Source organism: Poecile atricapillus, chromosome 2 (assembly GCF_030490865.1).
Source record: "Poecile atricapillus isolate bPoeAtr1 chromosome 2, bPoeAtr1.hap1, whole genome shotgun sequence".
Taxonomy (NCBI): domain Eukaryota; kingdom Metazoa; phylum Chordata; class Aves; order Passeriformes; family Paridae; genus Poecile; species Poecile atricapillus.
The window spans coordinates 69,081,996-69,106,889 of record NC_081250.1 but is presented as its reverse complement, the minus strand read 5'-3'; the positions used below and the strand labels follow the sequence as shown (position 1 = coordinate 69,106,889).

General features: G+C 39.1%; 1 protein-coding gene across 2 annotated transcripts in view; it reads left to right on the top strand.

Annotated features, from left to right (window-relative positions):
* GMDS (GDP-mannose 4,6-dehydratase) overlaps positions 1-24,894 on the top strand; it is a 410,516-nt gene that overhangs the window by 185,313 nt on the left and 200,309 nt on the right. The gene's annotated exons all lie outside the window — the stretch shown is intronic.

Genomic DNA, 24,894 nt, shown 5'->3' with positions numbered 1-24,894 from the left:
GTATCTTCAAGTTATGGTCCACGGAGGGCTATCTAAAGTTTCTTTTTTTTTTTTTTTTTTTTGCCTATTGAGGTCTGTTAACTTTGTCTTGCTCTTGACTTCAGATTAGGGAATTTAGTAACACAGCAGTCTACCCCAGGCATGACCTGAACAGAAAAATAAATCTTTGGGTTTACATTCCGTGCCTGAATTCCTGGGGAAGGGATCTGAATACAATTTGGATCTATTTTAGAGTATTTCTTCTATTTTTTTGACGTATTTTATGACCAATATTAAAATTTCAGCAGGATGCAGTATGACCTGAAGTGAAAGATCCTGCTGGAGGTTGGTGACCCTTTTTTAATAAAGCAAAAATTAGGTCTATATTAATGATCAAAGGCCTCTTTGGTTATACATTATAAAGAAGCATCACAACATAGTTGTGATGGCAAGTATTGGAACACATAAGCCTGCATTTAGTGTTTGAAATGTTTGTGTAGTCAGGATTTGTTTCTAATTTTATTCTACCCATCTACTTAAGCAGACAAACAAACAATACCCCTGTATTGTATTACAAGGAGACATGAATGACCATGTAGGAAATATTGTCTTTTCCCCAGGAGATTTTTGTCCCCATTTTGGTGCTTAAAGATTTCCTGTGGTCATTGGACTATTTCTGTCTTTTAATAATTCCTTGCTGGGAAACCGGATTTGACTTCACCATTCATTGATGTAGTTTAAAAAGATGACGACTGTTTGTTTTGGTTTTCTGTGTTACAAAGTAAAAAGTATCTCAGTAGGCAAAAGTCTGATTTTTATCATAAATTGAGACTTTAGAGTAAAAGTTGAGCTCTCAAATCTTCTTTACCATCAAAAGGAGCAAGAAATCAAAATTGTAATACCTCTCTAAACTGATGTCCTAGATAACACTGAAAAAGATAAACAGCCATATTGCCTTGGTATCAAAAGGATTACATCAAGCATCTATAAATTAAGTTGTCTTTGGTTCTGTACTGCATTTGCATGTGAAATGCTAAGGGCACCATGAGTGTAATGATTGTGCCTCTATGACTATGGCTTTATGCTTGTGGCTACAACATTGGTTGAAGCAGTTAAACCAGTAAACCATCCCAGTCATCTTTTTAATGCATAAAACTACGGTCATGAGTGATCATAAAATCAGTTACCAAGTTTCTACTGAAAGGAAGTAAAAGATGAGTCAAATAAAATGATCAGTTGCATGAACATAATGAATATGATTTGTTAACAGGAATTGGATATTTCATAAAGCTATCTCATTCCAACAGAAACTGCACTAGGTCATAAATCATGGAATGAATCCTGAAGTCTTCTGCCCTAAGGGAAATCTTAAATAACTTGTGCCTTTTGGGTTAGACCCTTGTCCTGTGTTCAAGACACAGAATGGGACAGAATTTAATTTTCAGAAGTTCAGGACAGTATCACAGGATGGGTCAGGTTGGATGGTACCACAGTGGCTCATCTAGTCAAACCTTCCTGCTCAGGCAGAATCACCCTAGAGACCATTGAACAGAATTGTGTCCACACAGTTCTTTCATATCTCCAGTGAGGGCAACTCCACAATCTCTCTGGGCAATCTGTCGCAGTGCTCAGTCACTCGCACAGTAAAGAAGTTTTTCCTCATATCCAGGTGGAACTTCCTGTGTGTCTGTTGCTTCTTGTTGCCTCTTGTCCTGTTGCTTGGCACCACCAAGAGCCTGGATCTGTCCTCTTGACAGTGCCATTAGATACTGACAGACACTGATGGCATTCTTCTCTTCTGGAGGCTGAACAGGCCCAGCTCCCTCAGCCTATTGAGGCTATCATTCAACCCTTAAAAACCAACACGTCTATCTAGAAGGATGACTAGCTTTCAAGGCCTTAGGGCTCCAGAAGGAATGTAGTTGTCTGAGGTCTATGGCACAAACACATGGTTTTTGTGCAAGTAGCATTCCAGGCTTTTCAGCTACACATCTTGGGCCTGTCCCAAAATCTTCTGGAAAGAATTCCTCACTAAAATATAGTTCATCTTGAGTATTTCTCATCCCAGAGAGGTACCTCTTCAGATGATGGGAGAGTTATTACCAATTCTCTAATTCCCTGAGTATGGTGGAAATGTGGTTACAGGCAGCTTTCTAATGGCCAAAAAACAGGGTAACTTTAAGGTGGAAATAAACTATTATTTGAGGCTTTAATGGACTGGAAAGTAGGGCTTAGAGATTTAACGTTGTTCAAATAAATACATAATATGGTAGAAAGCACGATCATATTTACAAGCATTTTGGGAGCTTCCTTAAGCATATGGCTGAACACATAGGGATATATCTTATCCTCTCCATATGTAGCTTTAAATCCCATTGATATTAATACAAGTAACACATGTGCATATAGACTAAACCATGTACTGTGTTTTCTTTCTTCTTATTTCCTTATTAGGGATAATAATAAAACCATAAATACATTCCTTTTTGTTGTTTTATGAAATATTATGGGTCAATTCCTGATCTCATGGACGTTAATGAGCAGATTCCCATTGACTTCATGGATAGACAGTATCCTGTGTGCATTGGACTTGAGAATGTCTGATGGTTACAAAGCACAAGCAGAATTCCTGACTCTGGAGCTTTGATTGTACAAGTTAATTTGACTGCCACTGGGATTTTGGGCAAACTCCTTTGTATGCAGTAAAGAATGGAAGCGTGTGCCTGCACTGAAGCATGTAGGTGCCCTTCGAAGGATAGGCTGAGAGTAGCTTTAGTAGCAGATAATTCAGAAGTTTGAGGTTTAAACATGGGTTCATATCAGTGAAGAATAGTTGGAAAATGTATTTGATTAAGATTTTGACCTGGCACTTGAACTGCCACCTGCAGGAGCAGGGTACAGCAGCATTGTGCTGGTGAAGGAAAACCGGGAAGTCCAACTCACTGGAAAGAAAGGATTTCATCCAGTGTTTGAAGAGAACAGAACAGATATAAGTAGGAATTGAAATTTTTTGGTGTGGGATTACAAATTTTAACCTAAAATTAGTAACTCTTAACATATTGGCAGAAAATGTTGCGGCCTCCTGCTCTTCCTTACTCCATTATTTACTCTGCTGTGATCCAGCACAAGTCTCATGAGATTGTATGAGACATGATGATCGTTGCCACTGAGTTGGAAGAGGGAAAGTAATATATAAGTGCTATTGACATAGGAATCTTTTGTGTACTATTTTGCTTTGTGAGGATAACATACCCTTTATTTGTTGCAGACTATCTGCTGGGTATTTTGGATTATTAGCACAGTCTTAGTAGCAAGCCTTAAGAGTACTGAGTACAGTGCTGAGTACAGGGGAAGAATCACCCTGCTGGCCACACTATGGCTGGTACAGTCCATTGGCCTTTTTGGCCAGCCAGACACACCAGCCTCCATTAAACAGCTGAGGCCTTTTCTGCCTTTCCTTCAGTTTCCTCTTTGTCACCTGCTAATGCTCAGGTTGCCTTCTGCAATTGCACTGCCCATGCCTCAGTGTTGTGCAAACAGCAGAAATACTGCACTGATTAAAGCTGTGAAAAAGCCCCTCAATCTTGATCTTATAAAGCTAAAAGAATGAGTCAGAGGCAACAGTTTTAATAGTCTTTAGGTATTTATAGAGATCAGAAATATTTTCTCTTGCCTTCAATAGAAAGCCAGTAGTACGTCAAACAATAATTACAGAGGACTCATAATTGGGTCATAATTGGCTCCAATTCAATTAATTACATGTCTAGTCAAAAGTTTAAAATTAGGTATGTGCCTACATTCGTGGTGAAATCAGGGTGCATTTGATATTTAGAATGCATGGGAATTGGCTTCCATTAATTTATATTTAAATAATGTAAAAGAAAACAATCAAAGCAAAAGAAAACTGTTTATAAATAAGTAATATAGTAAGTTATTGTAAAGGCCAACCAAGCATATTAAGAAACTGTGAAACTGCTTAAAGAGAGAATTTCAATCTTACTTTCTTTTTAATTGGTACTGGTGCTGATTCATACATTAATCACAGATCAACGTATGAATCAACACCAGTACTAATTAAGTAGAAACACAAGAAAATACACTGTCATTTTTATTGTCTTAGACAATTTTGCACATGTTGAAATTTAGATGGTAAAATCTAATCTTTGTTTAAATCTCTAGTCAGCATCACCTGGTCTTTTATTCATGATTTTTCTACTTACTATTCTAACAGGCAGAAACTGACCCTTGGAAACAGCTGCTACCACTGCTGTTGTGGGAAATCCCTTCTTGTACGTTTGTGTGTATGTTTAAATATAAAAACTCTTGCCAGACAGAATTATTTAGAATTTTACTTTACTCCTGTGCATAAGAAAAGGAGCCAGCCAGCAAGAGTATTGGCCAAGGCATTTTTACTTTTGTTTTCTTATTTTCTTGTAGCTCAAGGATGTGTTGTCTTTTGAGCTACATTTTACCTTAGTCTGCTAAGCCTTGAAGCTTTTTCTGAGTAATCCTTTCACCACCCCAGCTGAATTCTTGTTTGTGAGAGTCTTCCTTTGTTAAGGACTGTTGGTTATAAAAGGAAACTCAATTGTATCTGTCTGTTTAACTATCAATACCTCATACAGTTATGAGACTGGCCTGTGAACTTAAAGCGTGTTTCTAAATGCAGATTACCCTTTTTGTATGGACCGAAGTGAAAAATGCTTTTCCTTTCTTACTGCTTAGTTTTTATGTTTAAAGTCAGTGTCTTCTAATAAAAGTGAAGAAATAATTTTAAACTCTCAGTGATGGGCTTGTTTCAGTATAAGTGTATAGCCATCCAGGTGAAGTGTATTTTGTGTATTTCCAAATACACAGAACTTTTTCTTTCCATCAGCTTGTCTGAGGTGGCATAACTAAAGGCTCTATTAAACCAAAACTGATCTTCAAATTAAATCAAATCTGCTCCAGTTGAGGTGATTATACACTAAACTGCTTCCATCTAAGTGAAGTAACTGTGAGAGCATCATGACTTGTAAGAACCTTTAGGAGAAAAGTTTGATAGACTGTGCTCCTTTGGAACAACTACTGAGCATTCATAACACTCTTGACAGGTACTTGCTGAAGCAGTACCTTTTCTAGAAGCATGTGTATCAAACACAGTGAGACAATGAACATTCCATCCTTGATTCTTTCTAATAGTTTGAAAATCTTCAATATAGAACTAAGTCTCATGCCAAAATGATTTTGAGAAAGCAACATCTCCTCACAGGAAGTATGCTCTTGCCAAGGGCAGAATATTTTTTTATTTCCTCATGTAAAATGTTTAGGACTTGTGGAGATAGGCGTTCAGGGTCAAGAAAGTGACGTTTGACCACAGTAATACGTTCAATCATCCACCCAAATAATGATCCAGTTCTCAAGATACAATACAGCCAGCATAAATGGTCACAGCACAGTCTCAGCTGGTTTCAAAGCAAAGATGTGAAGTTCACCCAGAACTGGCCCACAGGCACTGGCACTGCAATGCAGGCATTTCTTCGTGACATAAAAGAGTGCTGGAGGAGCAGATCCCAGAAGTAATGATTGTCTTCCCTCTGATTGAGTCTACAGGGAAAAGACATAGATAAGTGGATTTCTGAGGTCAATTCATGGCATCATTATTTTAGTAAATTACTTGTACATGTTGCACCTCAACTGAAGTATTTCAGCCCTACAAAAGAGCTTGTCTTGATATGAAGAGGTAGATGGTGTCATTGGCCACCAAACAGGTGTCTCCCCACCACACCTCTCATACAGAATCAAAATACAATTCTGTAACACAGTGATGTAATTCCTCTCTCTTTATTGCTGTCTGGGCAGGCTCCACCAGGCTCCCTCAGCTCTATAGGGCACCGACTTGATTTCAGGCTTCAGAAACCACTCTCTTATTTCTCTGATTTTAGTTATAAACTTCAGAGTGGGACTGAAGACCAAACATTTTCCCCCAGGCTATATATGTGCAGTGCCAAAATGAACTGCCACAAATTATAAGCATATAGTGAAGCTCTCCTCAGTGTACATTTCTTCTCCATTGTCCCACTGAAGCAGAGAAAAAGTTGAAATTTAAATAATTATGTTTTCTTTTCATTACAACATGATTTGGTGCCAACATAATGTAGATATAATTCTCAAACATATTCTTTCAGATTTTAAAAATATGGGCAGAGCTTTCCTTATGAAGAGACAACATGTTTTAGTGAACGTTGTTCACTAACAATGATAGTGAAAGTTTTCTTTTTTAATGCTAAATAAAGGCTTACATTTTGGTAAATAAGACTGCACACTAAAAGACCGTATAATGCATTTTTTCAGTGCATGTAATTCAGATTAGACTTCTTTACTATTAGAAATAGTTGCAATTCTCAGCAGAGCAGCACACTATCATCTTAATTTTACTCATGTGGATGATGTCTACAATAAAGAAAAACAAACCCAAACCAAGTCCTTCGTGGTTTTTGAAATGCTGAAGTCTGCAAATAATATGTTTCTAAATAACTACAGCATAAATTAGAAAATCTGAGCATCTTTTATTCGTGTGTGCATGCACATATGTGCACAGCCTGTAGAAATGTGTGCATGTGAATGAATGTATGTTTCTGTGCATGGATGATTTTTGTGGAAATGCATTTCAATTGCATGTAGTTTGAGAGCTTCATTTATGTCCTGCTTTTTCTTTAAGTTGGAGATGATTGATAATAAGAGCTCGTACAAGAAAGTAAGTAGTTTGTTGCAATAGACATGAATGGTCTCCATAGTTAAAACATAAAAATGAGGCAAGAAAAAGTTCTTAATTACAATATGTAGGTGTTCTGTCTTGTACCATCATATGGCATTGATTTCAAGCATGGTGGACCGTAAGTCCAACTGTAAATGTTGTTGTTAAACTTTTCAGAAAACTATCCTGATTTCAGAACTGTAGCATCATTTTTTCTCTTTTTATTTTCTTGCAGACATATTTTCTGTGAGGGAAACACATATGTAAATAATTTTTTTTCTTATTTACAAAGATTTTCCTTTAACTTTCTTTTTCAGCACTTTCATGTTTGACCTATTAGCGTTTTAGGCTTTACAAAGCCAGAAAAAAAGTGCTTTCCTCAGCAAAACCATCTGGTTTAGTTTCCTGTGCCTCAACAATGATACATGTATTATTATCAAGGCCACCCCGGTGGTTTTCTAAGTGGTCTTGTTACAGTGGTGGTCTTACAATTCAATTGGAGTGATGGAAAGGTTAGACTAAGGCTTCTTTCAAGTATAAGGTTTCCAAATTGATAAATTATGTATTGTTGTCAGATTTCCGACACTGACCTATTTTTGCTATTGTGGCTTGAATGAAGTATCTCTTCCATCAAATAGCACAATTACAATAGACACCCTGACAAATTCTGCTTTTGCAGCCTGTTCCTCTTGAGAATACCAAAATAAGGCGCTTTGCATAAATAACTGTAAATGTGTGCAGGGTTCCTATGATTTTAGTTTTCTGCTCTGTCAGCGTGTGAAAACCCAGATAAAATTATGACAGGGTCCATATTTAGTAGCTATCCTTTCACTTGTTCTAAGGCCTGTAGAAGGCATACAGATGTCAGCAGAGAGATAATATCATAATCGAGGTAATGCACCATCTGTGCAGTCCACCTCGGTGCATGCTGCAGGACAAGGTCTACTCATTAGTTAGTGGCAATGTAGCACCAGGTTGAAAACAAGCCAGACTTTTAAAAGTCTGTTCAACCTTCCAGTCAGACTTGTGGCAATTTTACCCTGGGATAACTCCAGATGAGGCTGTGGGAAAGAGACGAATCTCATGAGGGAGATGGGATTGCCTGGACCTAGGAGTGAGTGCACCAGCCAGCCTGCTCAGGGCTGCAGCTGTGCCTGGAGGGAAACCACTGCCCCATCACAGGATGGAGCATGTTCACCATAGAGTGAATCTTCACAAAATTTAACAGCAAGGTCTCACAAGACACTCTTCAGTGCTTGTAAATCAGGACTTTACCTTGTTTTTTCTATTGTAGTCCACCTAAAGTTTATGAATTGGGCAAATTTAAGGCAAATGTGAAGGAAATATTCTCGTAACACTCTCTAGGCTTCTGCATGCAAAATTTCAAATACTTACTCTAAAACAAGAAAAACCCTAGTTTATGGAAAAAAAACATTGAAGTTTAATACAAATGAAATGTATTTTTTAATTAGCTGAATCACTTCAATTGACATTTTTCCTTCCTTTCTTTATTCTTTTCCCCATGATGGAGAGGGGGGGGAGGGGAAATGAAGAAAAAAAGCCAACAGGTGTGCTCACTTTTGAGCTCAGAATTTTTTTTCAGTCAGTTGGTATTTGGCAACATTTTAAAGAATGGTAAGCAGCATCTTTATTGGTAAACGTTAGGCAACATAAATAACAGGTACTGCTACCAGCCCCACCTGTAATAACCCAGATAGTTTCTCTTTATTAACTAATCTATGATTTACAGATTTATTTGTAGCTTAGAATAGTATACCACAGTCTGAAAAGGCTCTATAGTATAGTTGGTTTGAATTTTAATAAGGGGGAAAAAAATCCCTTAAAACAGATCATTAAAGTTTAATGACGACATTTTTTAAACCCTATAATGGTTCAATTTACACTGGAAGTTAAAAATAGTTAATGTTGTTATGTCTGTGTGGTAACATCCTCACTATACAATAATTGTTTTCATTTGAAATCAAGCCAGTAAAACATCATAGGCAGTGCATTCCCAGAACCAAAGTTTTTTGTCCTCCAACTTCAGGTCATTTCACTGAAAGAAGAAATATTTCAGATAAATTAAAATGTCAGGGTTCACTTTTATTGTACTCTAGCTGTTAATATTCTGTGCATTATTAAGATTGGTTATCAGCAGAGTGACTGTTCTTTCCTGATCTGGGTATAGAAAAAAAACACCTTTTGTTTTTTTTTTAATAGGAAACATTCCGCAAACCCACAGGGTGCACTTCATATGCCACTTTTAGTTATAGCAGAAATACTTGAATTTTAGCTGTAGGTGTTTTTGGATGAAGCCTTGACCTAACAACTAACATTAATGATCCAAAGATAGAGCAGCTGACCTTTCCAGTTGCCCTTCTTTGGCTCATTTTAAGCTTTCCCTGGAGATGGCTGACTTGGTTACCAGGTTAAGGATGTGAAGAAAGTTTGTTGCTGTCTTGTGCTTGATTTCTTTCTCTCTTCCTCTCAAAATCCACATGATTTCTGCAGTGAGAGCATAGCATGTTTCCTCAGGAGAGACAACCAGTGCATTTGCAAGGCAGATGAGCGACACTGGTGTTTTCTTGTCCCCTCTTCCCAGTCAGCTTGGCAGTGTGACTGGGATGGATCTGCCTGCAGCCATCAGAGGAGAATAAAGTCAAAGCAGGGCCCTGGCATGGTGGTTCCTCCAAACCTTCCCAGCGCTTCCTGCTCTGAAGGAGGGTGGAGGCTGACGGGAGCAAGGGAGCCAAGCAGTTTTCCTTCCTCACACACCCTGCAGAGCCACAGCTCAGCTCCCGCTGCGAGCAGCCTCGGCAGCCATTCCATTGCTTCTAGTGGAATAAGGATTTCAGCGGTGCTTCTGAATTTTCCGTTTGACAATGGGATTAAAAGGATCTCTGGTCTTGGATTTGAGGAAGAAAATTAGGGGATCTGTAACTAGTCATATGAAATGTTGCCTCTCTGCAAGGACGACTTACTGGAATTTTTTTGTAGAATTGAATGAAGTCCAAGCACGTTTGCTTACTCTTTAGCTTTACTCCTAATAACAAGCTCTGTACACTTCAGAAGTTGATATTTTTTAGTGCAAGCTGTGCATTGTGATTTCTTGGTCTGCAAATGTGTGGGATTTTATTTTTTTTTTTTATTTCAAGTGGTTTTCCTTCTTTCAAGTGCACTTTACAGATTTCTTTAAGGAGGAGTAAATTGCATTAGTAGGGCATGAACTCCTACGTCTGCCTTAACCTCTATCAAGTGAGATGTTACTCTACACAGTAATAGTTTATCAAGACAGCCCTAATGGTCTAATACAAGGCACACATGTTGCTTTTGACACAATGAAAAGTTGGTACAAATCATATGATCTTGCTGCACTGTGCTTTATTTTACAAGAAAAAGTAATGCTTTGTTTTGCTAATGCAGTATATTTCTTATGCAGTACAGGCACATTTCCCCCTTCCTATTAATTTATTATGCTGCATTTATTTCCAGACCAACATTACTTTTCCATGTCTGGTGGGAATTTCTCTCTTCGTCTGAGGTGTTTTAAATTCAACAAGCATAAGGTTTTTAATATATCATGTTCATTTTAAAGGGGAAAATATTTTGTTTAGCCTTTTCATTTTACTGCCGGTATTATTACTGATATCCAAGGCAGATACATACTAAAAACACTGCAGGTTTAAAGCTGCCAGATCACAAGCAGATCTTGGAATATTGGAAAGGTATCAAGAAGCATGAGATAGAATGGTCTTCCCCACTGCTCCGATATGTGAATATTCCATGTTTATGTTAATTTGATGTTTTCTTTCAGCCCATAACACCTTGTGACCCACATGCCCTATCCATGGTATACACTGCTGGAACGTGTCTTTCTTGAGTTGATAGTTCTGGTAGCAGAAGTGATACTGGGTTGCAAGGAGGAGCCTGCCATAGAGCAGGGCTCTGCTGTGCTCTGTTTTCTGGGAATGCCAAGATGCAGCACCAAGGAGCTTCCCTTCCATGGACCTTTCTGTAGGATAACCTTTATTTTTATATATAATTTTTTTTTTTACTTTTAAAGTATTTTGAGAGCAGGTAGTAACAATTTAGAACTGGTGTTGGTTAGTAGCTTGTGCAAGTTCTTATGGTCTGAGCACACTTAATGTAACACTTTATGTATGGCATTTTAATGGCATCTTAAAAATACATGTGAGCTGTTTTAAAAAATGTTTTATTTATCCAGGTAGCCATAAAGGGTAAGGATATGTGTGAAATGCTCAGGCTACAAGAGGACTGTAGGGCTCTGTTTTCCCTCACTGCCCCCTTGGAAAACCTGTGGAGTGACATTGCTGAAAACCAACTGCAGGAACTGATTTGGAGCGAAATCTTCTAATGATAATATGATTATTGACTTTGGTGGGACTTCATTCACTGTGTCTTACATCTGTGCACAAGGAGGCCAGCAGAAGAGAAAGAGGCTCTGTGCCTGCCCAGAGTTACACAGTACACCTGTGACAGGACAGCCACAATTTGGCTCTAAAAACAACCTCAGGAGACATTAAAATGCCATTTAACGCATTACCAATAAAACCAGGAAGCATAATAAAGAGTTTTCACCTGACCTTCCCATTGCCAGTTTTCAGTCACAAGTTTGACAGAATTATGGAATTGGTGCACAACTGCCTGCTCCTTGTAATTAAGTAAATTAGACTTTCCTTAAAGAAGGCCTTTTTGTTGCTGATGTTCCTAAGGTCACATCTAAAGAAAGGCCGTGTAAAAACAACAGGCACATGTGTAAAAGTATAACTTGCGAAAGAAGTTCAAATAAAAAGTCTGCCACAACTGAAAGTAAATTAATCATCATTCTTACCACAATAATTTTGGAGTGATTACATAAAATACTGTTTAATAATAGCAGAATCATGCAATATTTTACATTTACTTTTAGAATACACTAAAGTCAAGAGAAACAAGAATCAGTTCCCTAGGCTTAATTTATTCAAGTGAGGTTTTGGAACAAATTGTGTCATGAAATTGCATGTTGATGATAGGCAATTTGTTGCTCTGATTTGTAGCAGCCTGATCATTTAAATACAAAGTGTCATAAATATTTCAAGTCAGGAAAAAAAAAATCCAAATTCTGAAATAATTATCTTAAAAATGTCTTGGATAGTTGTTCTTGTTCTGGAGCTGCTTGCAAAACAGTTGACACCTAACCAAGCTGATAGTTTTATTAGAAGTATCTTAAAGTGATCCTTTTTGCTTAGATACGGACTTTTGCTAGGATACTGCTTCATATAAAGTCTCTTTAAGTAAAACAGTTCAACTTGTTATTGCAAACTCTGTGTTGGTTTTAGAAAGTACTGCTGGAGCTTGCATTGTTACTACACTTTCTTAGAAGGAAAAATCACACACACTTTTCATGAAGGCAGGCAAAACCTGGAAAATTAAACTGCCTTTAAGCAAGGAAAAACAGGTGATGCTCAGGATGAAAACTAAGATCTGGAGTCCCCACCCAGGACTAACTCTCCAGCAGCTAAAAGGAGCACTGTCTGGCAGAAAAAAGCAAATTTATACTCAGGGTACCAAAGCAGATGGAAATAACACTGCATCCTTGTGTTGGGGGGAATGTGAGAGCAATACAAGATGGAGAATAAGTCCCCAGGTTTTGGGGGAATGTTGTGCTCTCATCACCTGTTCTCAGGCCAAAGTGAGCCACCAGCTGCCATGGTGCTTAATTCTGCCCATGAAAGGAGGCTGAAATTCTTTATCCTGATTGGGTCGAAAAAACATGCATAGAAAGTAGCAAGCATATGCATTGGATGTTGATGATTTGTTTTCCTACAGAGTGAACAGCGATGAGGGAAGGATGTGCTCAGTAGACAAGTTTGACTTGAGAATTGTCCTTAACAAATATACTCTTCTACTCTTGAAACTAAAAGAGGCAGGATCCCATTTACTGCCTTAAGAATGTTCTGCATTTCAACAGAATTAGTAATTTTGTATTGGACACACAGAGCCAGATCAGCCTGCCCACTTGGTTAGGGAAGAAGACAGCAAATGTGGGTTCCCTGTGTAACCACCCAGCACAAATAGGTCTGTCACCCTACTGCTGCTAAAATAATCTTTTTACAGATGATAAAACTAGTCACTAGTGATGCAGATTACATTGAGAACACATGCAGTTGTTTCTAATTAGCAGAAGACCCAAGAGATCTTAAACTTTGAGTCCTACTGCTTACCTGCATGGTGGCAGAGCACACAGCTGGACTGTGGCCTTAGCTTACAGAGGCATCAGATCAGCCATGTACAGTAGAACTTTCTTCCAGATTTCACCCTGAAACCTAAAAATTAACACCTGATTAGATGCCTTTTTATTAATGTCTTCAGTCCCTTGATTGTAATATTTTTAAGGACGATGCATATATTTTCATACCAATTTGTGTCCTTTTCTGCTTTGCAGCAGCACAGATGCCCCGGAACAAGCCTGAATGTGTGTGCGTGCATTGCTGCTCCTTCTGTCCTGTGTTACAGGGAGTAACAGCAGTGCAAAGACTTGTCCTCCAAGGCTGTGTGTGGGGATTGTTGAGGTAGCATCTGAGGTGTTTCTGAAATTTTAATAGCAGCTGGTACCCAGTCTTTCACAAAAACATCCTTTTCTTCTAGATGTTCGTTGAGCACCAAAGCCTGATATGTGTCTGCAAATAAAAATACCAGGTTTTTTTACACTACAATTTTTTTGCTTTTCTGTTTCTGGAACTGCATTTTTTTCTTCTCTTTTGATAGAGCTATAAATCCCCGTAGTTAGAGGAGAAAAAACACAAGAAAGACTGAATTTCAGTTGCTGAGAAGAAAAATGCAAGAGGGGGTATACGTAAGGCTATTTGAATTTTTAACAAAAATACTTAAAGGAAAACAATAAAACTACTTGTTTCCATTAAGCTTTTCAAGATACTGAGTTCCTTTGCAATGTACACACAGCAGGAATTAATTGGAAGTAGCTACAATAATATTCAGAAAAAACTTGCCAAGTTGTCTGTTCAACAGAATTTGAATTAAAACAGAACAAGAAAAGGGCCTAAGAGAGCAGGCTTACCCACAGAAACAAGAAAGATTTATACCTTGAGCAGATTGGATTTGTTATTCAGTGGCTCCTATTACTGTGATGTTTGTTGCTTTATTTAGATGAAGAGTTTGGCTCTGGCTGCCTTTGTTCCTGCTGTCCAGAAGACTTGGCACGTTTCATGTCGTGCACAGTATGGTTTGAGAGGGAGACCTGCAAAAGGACATCCACCCAAGGCAAGCTGGCAGACAATAGCAGAACATCCTTTTCTTTGGAAGGGATTCATCAGGAAAGCAGTGGTCCTGCCTCTCTGTATTTAGCTGAATGCAGATGAGAGGTGTGATTAACACTAATGAGTGACCAGGGATTTATTGTTTACTTAGAGATAAGGCACGAGCTTCCTTTGGTTGGCACGTTCTGCCAAATCATTTGATCCTAGTTCACTAAGTCTTTTAATATTTGTTGTTGCTCATTTTGATAGTGGTAGTTGTTGCTTTAAGTGATTTCTTTCACCGAAATCTTTTCATCAGTTGTGCTTATTTTATTTCATTTTTATTGTAAATTGTCTGAGCTGTTTGTCATTTGGTCCACAGTTCTCTGGAGGTCCTTTACGTGCATCACATGTTCTGCATCCAACAGTGCTTTTTCTGTTCAGTTCTTGCCCTCCTCCCCAAAGCTGAAATAAATCAAAGTAGGTTGAGACTCAGTCGCAATAAATCAAGACCTGTCCAAAACTGGAGCCTGCCCAGTCAAAATGTCATAGCTTGGCTTTCACTGAGGATTAATTAAAGGCCTGATATAAAGCCCAGATGTGCTTCAGGAGAGTAACAAACTGCCTGGTGGTGGCTATTCTAAAAACCAAGTCTCCCCATGAATCTGCCCACCCAAGAACATGGAGGAGGATAAGGCTGAGGAAAAGGGGAAAAGGGAGGGGAGGGGAGGAAAGGAGTAAACTGAATCAAGCATGATTTTATAGCATCTATGCTGGCAGAAAACAAGACAACCTCTATGCTAGAGCACCTCTGGACAAAATACAAAGCCTGCATGTGTAGATCTCTAACAGCCTCAAAGAAAATAGTAGTTAAAATGTTCAGCATTAATCGGTAGTGGGATAAAACTAACACAGTGAGTGAACTTTTGAACTTTTTATGGTCAAATATATATATATTTATATGTATATTTTTATATATGTATAAATATATGCGTGTGTGTGTATTTGTGTATATATGGCCTGCTCAGTGCCTGTTTTACATAAAATTCCTGAAACTCATCTTTACTAAAATAGTTTAGCTGAAGATTCCTGTGGCTCTGATAGTGACAGATATGGAAATATTCATGTTTCTAAATTCAGTATATTTAAATATAAATATATAAAATACACTTAATGTACATGCTGCTTGCATTATGGCCTCTGCAAAATTCCAATTTTGGTTTGAGAGGTACAGTGATTTAATTTAACAGTGTGCATGGAATGACCAGTTTTAAAAAAGACAGGCACTTAAGGAGTGTTGCAGTTGTGGGACAGAATATGTGGTTATTCTCACTCTCTTTTGCAGGCATAGAAATACAATTTCCTGGGGGAAAAAAATTAAAATAATAGTACCTCATTGTTTGTATTGAATTAAATGATTTCCTGAATAAGATTAGTCCAACATTTAATGCCATAATTGGTTTCATTTTCTTTGAATTTGCTGCATGTAAGTAAGGAGCACATACTATGATGAGATGCAGTGTTAAATTTTCACAGACCTGGGTGAGTGGTTCTGGGATGGCAGGAGAGATCTGCCAAGCAGCACTGCCCTCTGCTCTTCAGTCTGATGTAGTGAGTCACAGTTTCTGCAGCAGTCAGTTTTGATGCCCTGGATATTCCTAGGTATGGGATGTTTCTGTGCACCTGTGTGTGATAGATTTGTGTATTCATTTACTTATATATCTTCTTAGAGGCATGACATCTTTTCTAGTCTCGCCTCTGCCCAGATTAAATGAGTGTCACCTTGCAAAACAGGCAGAAAAGCAGGAGATAAGGAGCTGGACAAGAGGCGTAGATTAATGTCTTATTTCTGCAGAATTGAGCCAAGAGTATATCAGTTCCTTGTTAAGGTCTCATGAAGGTCTGATGAAAGCCAGAGCTTGAGGGAAGTTTGGTGTCAGACTTCCCAGTCCTGCTGCCTCTGTGGCTCATCCTTTCTGGACATGGTGGACATGTGTTCATGACACTTTGGCAAAGCAGAACCATGGCAAGCCTTGGCTGTGAGACATAGCAAGTAATAGGTTTTACTCTCCAGCAATCCCTCCTCCTGTGCAGCCAGGAAAAACCTACTGAACCTGATACTTTCCTCTGCTGAGTCATTGCACCTCAGAAAAACTTGCAATGCTGGGTGGGTACACACTCCTCCACAGGTCACCAGAGGACAGATTATGCTACACTGCCTCATGCATGGTCCTGTCTCTAAAGGAGCCCTCAGCATCATTTGAGACACCTTCAGTCTCCCTGCTCATTTCCCAAGACTTTGCTGCAGCCCCTTGGTGTTTTTGGTGGTCTTGATTTTCACATGCAGTCCACATGGTTTGTCAGACTTCACCCACACTGTCCTCCTCATACCCTGCTTCCAGCAATAGTTCCATTGTAATTCTAGTCTCTTCCATGCTCCCAGATGGTGTGCTTACCATACCTGTTCTAGATGGCAGACCCTTCATGGTTCTCACTGCTATTGCTGCAATTACTGCCACTGGTTGCAGGTTCTATAAGAGTAAATATGCCGTGATTTGTAATTGGTGGTTCGCTGAGGATAAGGTCCCTGTCAAGCTGCAGTGGTTGTTAGTTTCAGGGAGCAGCAGGAATGGAACTGCACCATGAGGGTGACAGGCTGTGTGCTGACACCAGCACGACTAGTGCCTCAACAACCAGGGCACAGTCCTGCAGTATCTGAGCTGGATGGGCAGAGATGGCCGAAGGTAACAAGGTCTCAGCAGCAGCCCCAGGCAAGGCAAGGTGATAAATCAAGCCTGGAGTTCATCCAGGGTTCCAGCCAGGAGCAACAGAAAGGGACCGGAGTTCATCCGAGAGAGAGTGAATGAACAGAGAACAGGATGGGGTTGAGGTATGCCTACAGCACAGCTCAGGCAAGATTTGGTGTCTGGGTCTGGATCAAAATGGAGCCCCTGGACCCAGGGGTAGAATGAGCCCTGACAGTATGCTGTCAGAGCAAGAAGGGAGAAGGGGAAACCTCTTGCAGGGACTTGTGCAGTGAGGGAAGTGAAGGAACCACCACCGCAGTACATTTGGTTTAACAAAGCAATAATAAAACATAACTGGAGGTAGAACGGGAAAGGTCTGGAGTTTCATTTTAATTAAAGTAGGGGGTTGACCCAATTAACACCAAATTACAGTGTTTCTGTGCCCCAGCCTATTGGGCAGTGGAGAGAAGCCCTGTGCCTGCTTTCTCTCTGGAGACAGGGAGTCAGTGTGCCTTGCAGGGCTGCTTGCCTCTGGGAACAATGGTTGGCTTTCAGGCTGCTGGTCTGGCCCCGGTGCTCCGGTTCCCTTCTGCTCTCAGGGGCTGCTGTAAAGTCATGTTTGGGAATGCATTACTGTATGTGGGAAAGCCTGGACCAGAGATCACCAGAGAAGAGAAACTTAGGGCTTGCACTGGGAGCTAGGTTTTGTGATACCCATCCTGGAGAGCTTTACAAGAGAGAAATAAATACAAGAAGATCTGCTATGGTCTCTCCTCATGGTTGTATCATTTTTAGTCTGTAATTTCCTATAAAATTTCACTGTAGGTTTAAATTTAGCAAGCCCATCAAAGTCTGGGAACTACTTAAGATTCTTGTTTGTAACAAATTTTAACAAAGTTCAGCCTTTGAGCCAGGATTAGAAAACACTGAGAAAGCTCTGCTAAATTTAAAAATCTGCTTTAGTTTTAAATGTCTTTGCAAGCTGTTACTTCTGAACATGAACTATGCCTTTGCTCTGTCTGAGTGTAAAGGAAGGGGGGGAAAAAAAGATTTAAAAGGCTAAATGGTTAAAATTTGACAATTAGCTACTGTACATGCTCAGGAGCTTCCCCAGCTTTCCCCTCAGCCCATGTTTTCTTTATCTCCTGGGTGGTCCCTACCATCTCTGTCCATTCTTCTGAGATCCCATCCCCCCTTTTCCCTCATCTTTGCCCTCCCTGTAAAGGAGGCCCTCTCATCACAGTCACCGTCCTTCCCGCTGGGAAGGCTGAGACCCCTTTGGGAGGCAGCCAGGGATGTTCTTTATTTCATACTTTCAGAGCCTAAGAGAGATGAGCGGTACAGAAGAAAAGATCACAGCTTTCTAGTGTGAGAGGTAATGCTGAGTGTCGAATCTCCCAGTGCTGAGCCCAGATGAACAGCACGAGGAGTGCATCCTGGCTGTCAGGGGTGCTGGGGGGTTTGTCCTTAGCACTTTTGGAAATAAATATTTTCTTCCTTCCTTTGAGAACTGGCAATTCAGTTGATGCAAGTCAATCCCATTCAAAGCAGTAGAATTATGCTAATTTATGATGGTTGCACAGCTCTCTAGAGTGAGGGAGATGCAGAACCATTAACCTACAGGTGGACAGTTTTCCATGTCCTGTTTGAATGGTTTTTAGCCTGGATGGTGTGTCTCTGTGAGACAGACAGACAGACAAGGAAGTTGTATACACTGTGCAGCTACTTTATCTTTATGGTGGGACTCTGAAAGCAATTGGAGCTTTACATCAAGCTGTATCTGCTCAAGAGGTCTGCTTCACTTAAATCAGGATAGCTATAGTAGCAGGCCTAACTTCTTGGGAGATGCATTATTGACTTCTGCTACAGCCAATGAGGAAGAATTTTGGAGGGCTGAAGGCAGAAAAAAATTCTCCTCATTCTCTTATCAGAGTCTCGGTGACATTATGCCCAGCTATTCCTGTTGACTTGAAAACCCACAGGAAGGCATTGCCTGAGGAGTTCTTTTTGCCAGTAAGGGTAGTAATAATGTGATTTTTGGAAGGTGTAAGTAGTACCTACAGTATATAAATTGCTTGGTGTAACTTACATTCATCTTGAAACCACAGTGTGTGTATGTGTGTGTGTCTCGGCTCTGTCAGGTCAGTAAGAGTGTTTAAAGGCTATCTTTTATCTTTGCTTCAGACTTTATTGTGTACAACTCATAAAGTCATTGACATCCTAAATATACGCATGATGGGACCTTAACTTGAAAATGTGCATATTAAAAAAATTTTACTTGAAGTGAGAACGTCTCACGATATTATTTCCCCATTTCCTTGCCATTGGACACAATAGTATTGGTGTCAAATGTTTATAACTGTAGTAATTAAGGAATTAATGGCTTACAGGACTTCAGTGTAATGTGATCAGTCAATCACTTGGCCTATGGTGTCTCTGAACTTTTCACTGTGTAAAATATTATACTGTATTTGCTTAATGCAATTATGGAATAATCTTTGGTCCAGTTTCCTGGAACAATACAAACAGCCTTTTCTTCTCTCCATGTGTTCCTGGTTTACGGCCTAACTTGGAAAGGAGCTGTATTCGTGAACTTTTGTTTCACTTCACACTGGGGTCCGATTCCAGCATATTTCTTATTTGATTTTTGTTTTGAAAATGTGCTCCATTGTCATCTCATTGTGCATTTTGTTGAAATCTCATCCTAGAGTTTTATCTAACTGGATAAATACTGAAATAAATATTAATTTTGTCATATAAAACTGTTAATAGTGCTGTATTTGTTTTCCCCATTTTACTTTTAAACTCTTTGTGGAGGTAGTAGATTTCATGTTATCTTCAGTCTCAATTATCTTACATTTTTGTTAGAGTCTGGGCAAAACCAAAATCCTGCGTCTGACTAGGCCTGTCTTCAAAGCAGATCAGGGTGGAGCAACTTTTTGTTTACAGTGCCTATGTCCTATTTAAGAAGACAGGGTTAGATTTCTATCCAACATGTCGGGATACAGCTCTGGGTCTAACCCCTCATTATTCTCTCTTCCCTTGCAACCTCTTAAAGTGTGTAAGAGAGAGTGAAGGGGATTGTCTGAATTATTATGGATTATGTTTTTTGAACATAAATTTGAACTGAAATATATTTTAAAGGTTTCTTTATGTTTGAAAAGTACTTCTTCTATTAAAGTTCAAGGACTCTTCTAATATTTTTATGGTCTGGGTATATTTTGAAAAAACAAAGTAATTGGAAAATGTTGGATGTGCTGTAACCACCATCTGCCCCTGTCTTAAAAAATATGCATCGTTCCACACACACATTTTAAATGATCCATCATATATCATCACTTACTACAGTACTTCATTCATGTAGGTGTTAGTTTTTGTGTGCAAAAGGTCAAATTTTTTCAAACTTAATTCTGAATGCCTGCGTTTTATAACAACTAGCTTTTCTTTGAAGTTGGAATATATATTTTAATATAATAATTCATCATTAGCTGGAGGGAAGAAAGAAAAAAAAAATCACGTTCCTGCTTCAAATCAAGTTGACTGAGGTCTTTTGGTTGATTGTTCTTATTTCTAACATCAGAATTCCATAGTAAGTACTATATGCGTTAAAAGCTGTAGAAATGAGGTTACTCCACAGCCCTAGAACACTTCTTTGATTAAAAAGAAGAGCATTTTAAATGTCAGAGTTGGGAAGGGTGAAAAAAGTAGTTAATTATTTATTCTATATGCCATGTTTTAAAAAATTTGTGTAAGCTTGAAATTAACTCTTGATATTGCTTGAGCTAATTCTTTATAAATCCATTTAAAATGCATGCTACACCTAGAACATTTTTTTAGGTCCAAAGAGTATCAGTGTCAAATTAGAAAAACAATATCTTTGAGTTTTTTCCCTTGGCTTCTGGGAGCTGAGTGGGTGGTGAGGAGTCCCTTCCTTGTAACAATGTTTTTACTAAGAGAAATTTAGCAACAGTTTAGAGAAGTAACTCAGATGGAGAAAGAGAAGCATGCATGACAATGCATTTCATTTGATTGTAATGCATTTTATATTAAAAAAAAATCCTTTCAAAACAGAGAAGTGATGAAAATTATCAGGGGTGAAATAATGAGACATGCAGGGATTAGAAAAATATACAAGTAAATCTGCTAACTTGGTTTAAATTTAGTAACTTGGCTTTTTAAATTTGTTTCAGAAATTTTACATGGTGTTGCCTGTTCATATCAGTATAATTAGGACTCCCTTGGTACTTCCATTTCCAGGAAATGTTTTCTTGCATTTTTAACCTAACAGAGAAAATAGGAAAAAAAAGATAAAAAATACACCACTCACTTTTTGACAAGCAATATTGGAGCCCCAGTATAAAGTTTTACACAGGATTTAGCCTGAGCTCATATTCTGTTTGCAACATGTAATGTAATTTTTCAACATGTAAGTTGTTAGCATATGTAGTTAGTGTTCAGTGTACAATCAAGGTCCTTGGCTGTGCCCAGAATTTGCCCCATGGTGTCATAAGGAAGGGGTAACAGCATCTTTCTGTTTGCAGTGGTGCTTTCAGGCTGGCTGCAGTCTGCACTACTCCCAAGTATCTTTAGGCCCCCGGGCTCATTTCCAGTAGCCAGGGGATACAGGTATCAGGTATGGACTATTTCCCCCTCCTTCCCTCCCTCTGGGCACTGTGTGTCTTCCAGAAGCTGGGGAGGACAGTGATGCTGCTCAGATGTCTCTGTGATGCCAGCAAACTCTCCTTTGTGTGTCTGAGATTTGTTCAGCAGTTTTTCTGTCTGGTTTGCAGGGCTGTGGAAGTTGACCCTCTAGATGCTTGTTGTGTAGCAGTTGGTTTTTTTTATTAATTTTGGGATTTTTCTGTAAAACAATAGAAAGTAGTTGGAATGAAATGCTAATTTACCATTGGCACAGAAGATCTGGCAGTTAACTCAGTCAACAAGCCACCAAATTTGGGCTCCTTACTGGATAAAACCTACTGGGTCAGCTATTCTATCCTGGAAAGCCGTGCAATCCTTTCCAAACACCAGAAAGGTAGGTCAGACCAAACATTTCTGCGCTGTTCTTTGGGGCATGGCACACACTGATGGGCCTGCATACAGAGGTTCCACTTTTGGAAAAAAATTGTATTTGGCTCAAGTTATTATGAATTCTTTTTTTTTTTAAATGGATTTTACTCAGGGAAAGAAAATGTGAAATTCACAGCACACAAACATGGGGAAACTGCAGTAGCAGTTACTTCAAGCTATCAGTGCAAATTGATATAGTCCTGCAGCTGAGCTTTGAGTCCCACAGCCCTCACAGCACATGATCTACATGGAAAGCCTGTAGGGAAGAAACATGCAGTGGGTCCATTTTGGGCTTTGTGCATTATGATGCATTTAAACTGACTAGGGGTTTGCTTAGGATGCTGTAGCCACAAAATCTGGAGCATCACACAGAGCTGTCCTGGGGACAGGTTTTCTTCTCAGCTGCATACTTTTCATCTCAGGACAGGGATCTGTACTCCTCAGAACACAAAGAAAAAATGGCTGGTAGTGTCTTCCTAGACATATTCCATTGAGAGCTAGGTATAGAAGAGTGTCAGTCAGGGGATCCTCAAATATACAAAAGCCTGTCTGGAATGTTCTGTTCTTCTAGGAAATTATGAAAACTTCAAAACTGAATTGGAGGCAGGGGGAGGTGTAAAGTTTAGAAGACCTTAGAGGGAGGTAACAACCATAGGAGCCAATCAATGCAGCAAATATAAGTGTCTGCAGAGACCCTAAGAAATCTTTTTTTTTTTTTTTCCTTCCTGCCCACAGTTAAAACACAAGCAATAACTCAATGTACAAATGATACATTTCCATTTAGAAACAAAATAAAATTAAGATATTTTAAGTTTTGCTCATTCTTAACTGCAATGTGTTTTTCATGCATAATATGACCCAATTTATTTGATTAAATTACAGTTCCAGATTACAGCCTGCCACAATATCTGTAGAGTATCCATTCAATACTTAAGGCATTTTAATATCTGGTGTGATGCCAACTCACAGGGAGTTTGCTGAGCTGCTGATATGGCTCGTGATGCCTGCAACTCATTCAGTCCCTGTGCCCCCAACAAATTTTCAACCAGTGTACCAGGAAAGATGTCACTAAACAGACACCTAAATTATGTTTCAATTTCCAGATATACTGTAGGTATCTCTGTTGAGACTAGCTTTGTAGAAACTGACTATCCTGTGGCTGGAACTTGGGTTGGGAGGATGATGAATAATACCAAGGTAAAGATTACTGTGGAGTGATGGAAAATCTGATTTCTCCCATCATCAAGTTCATAATATTATGATTCACAGTTGGAAGGGGAAGGGGGTGGGGAGGAGGAGGAAGGTGGCACCTCTTGGCAAGAAGAGAGGAGAAACTGGCAAACCATTGCCCCACCCTGAAAAGCTCTCACACTTGTGCAAGAAATGGCAAAAAAGTACTGGTTTCTCTGGAAATTTGCCTCAAAAAATGTGACTGAGAACATCTGATCCCTGAGCATATTTTTCAGGAGAGTTTTCTCTACTTTAAAAACGCTGTGGCCACCAAAGGGAGTGCTGCAGAACAGGTGTAAGAAATATCTGAGCAAGATATAGTTCCGTCTTCATTTTGATTTTCATGTCTGCAAAGTGGGCACAATCTGGGTACCTTGCAGAGGGGGTTACAAAGCTGAGCTTACTAGCAATGGTAGCTAAGGTGTGAAGTGTCACATCAGTAGGCATTATTATAGCTAATTGCAAGTACTCCTATTCTGGAGGTACATGTACGAATTTGCAGGATTTCAAAAACAGTACTAGCCCTTGTAATAGAAAGAAAAGTTAGATGTAATGTGGATTAAAATTCAAAGGCAAGGTGTGAAAGTCAAGTGGCTTTTACGGCAGATTTAATTATATCAGTGAAATAGCTCCAGCTTTTCAGGAATATGCAGTTTTGCTATTTCATTCAATAAGAATCTGGGGAAAAAAACCCCAGAACATAACCGAACAAACAACATACCTCTGCCCCAAAAACTAAATCAAAACAAACAAAAAAACACAAATAAACCAAATCCTCCTGAAGAAATTTAGTATTCCAGTTCTGAAATCAGCCACTTTGTAATAGTCTTGTAGCATTTCTTTCATTGCAAAAAGTCCCAGACTAGAGTACAGAATGTAAGTAAAATATTATAGTATTTAATGATGATATTAATATTTACAAAGTTAATCAATAATCTCTCAAAAATAGGGTAGTCTACAATTTCTTTGCATTTCAGTGAAGAGAATATTGGCAAGAAGGATGAAAGGGTATGTTTATTTTCTCTATCTGCTGATTAGTTAATTAAGTATTTTCAGCAGCTGAAATGACCTCTGTATTTGAGCTGCAGATTGGTTTACACTGGATTTCGCATAGCAGTGACTTTGTCCTGCACTGACTTCAGGTTACAGAAGTAAAACCTGCCCCATCTATGCATCCATAAGCCTGGCTTCTTATCAGGTGGAGTAGTTGTACATCCTCTGACATCTGTACCTTTGGCAGGGAAATAAAGCTGAGCTGAGCTGGTCCTGCTAGCCCAAAGTTCCTGCTTTGTTGAAAGGTTCATAGCGGGTCAGGTATTTTTCAGTATATTTTTAAAAGCCTGGTTCAGCTAATTTAATTTCTGTTCATTAATGCCTCCCCCCATGCCCCCCTTCAGAATAAATGGCCCTTCACAGGAATCCAATTTAGCTTCAATATACCTTATTCACACTGCCTTTTATTGCAATCCACAGTTCAGCCAGCTGTAAGATTGCCCAGCTGCCTCAGGTTTCCCAATTTAGCCCTGGAAACGATTTCAGCATGGCTAAAATTTTTCACTGGCCAATTTTGAAACAGGATTCAACTTGAGAAAAATGCCCCCAGAATGGCTGCTGAAAGCAAAATAAAAAACAACAAAACCCAGGAACAAACCCTGTACATACACACACAAAAAAAGGTTGGTTTAAGGAGATCTGGTGGAGGTTTTTTTTTTTCCTAGGGTTGAAAGGATGTGTATGGACTACATCGCAGAAGTTGAAAATCAATTCTTAGCCTTGCACTTCTGCTACCCTCTGAGGGACTTCTCTTCTTGGCCTGGGCTTAATTGCAGCACTGATATAAACAAGGGGCTTAGTGTGAAACTCTGTACAGGCAGCT